The sequence below is a fragment of the Sceloporus undulatus genome, chromosome 2, assembly GCF_019175285.1.
Source record: "Sceloporus undulatus isolate JIND9_A2432 ecotype Alabama chromosome 2, SceUnd_v1.1, whole genome shotgun sequence".
Lineage (NCBI taxonomy): Eukaryota > Metazoa > Chordata > Lepidosauria > Squamata > Phrynosomatidae > Sceloporus > Sceloporus undulatus.
The window spans coordinates 16,671,198-16,671,979 of record NC_056523.1 but is presented as its reverse complement, the minus strand read 5'-3'; positions in this window follow the sequence as shown (position 1 = coordinate 16,671,979).

Here is a 782-nt window from a genome sequence, read left to right as displayed (position 1 = left end):
CTCTTGCGACCCTGCCACTAACTCTTGCCCTCCTCCTGCCCCCCCCACTCTCTTATTACTCCTCCTACCACCCACCACCACCATCCTCCAGGGCCCCCATCTTGAGGGGGAGAGAGGCCTGGCCTGAAGACAAAGTGCCCTCCTCCATACCACCATTCTTGGAGGGGAGAGAGGCCGCCTGGAAGACAAGAGCCCTCCTCCTACCACCTCTTGAGGGGGATAGAGGCCTGGCCGGTAAACAAAGAGCCCCTCCTCCACCACCATCCTTGGAGGGGGAGAGAGGCCTGGCCCTGGAAGACAAGAGCCCGCCTCTCTAACCACCATCTTGAGGGGAGGATGTGCCCCTGGCCTGGAAGACAAAGAGCCCTCCCTCCAACCCCTCTTGGAGGGGGTAGTAGAGGCCTGGCCTGAACAAAGAGCCCTCCTCCTAACCCCATCTTGAGGGGGAGAGCAGGCCAGCCCGCCTGCTGAAGACAAGAGCCCTCCTCCAACCACTAAAAAGAAAACAAAAAAAAGAAAAAGAAAAAGAAAAATCTTGAGGGGGAAGAGGGCAGGCCTGGAAGACAAGAGCCTCCTCAACCACCATCTTGAGGGGGAGAAGAGGCCTGGCCCTGGAAGAAAAGAGCCCTCTCTATAACCACCCATCTTGAGAGGGAGAGAGGCCTGGCCTGGAAGACAAAGAGCCCTCCTCCAACACATCTGAGGGGAGAGAGGCCTGGCCTGGAGAACAAAGAGACCTCCTCCAACCACCATCTTGAGGGGAGAGAGGCAGGCCTGAAGAA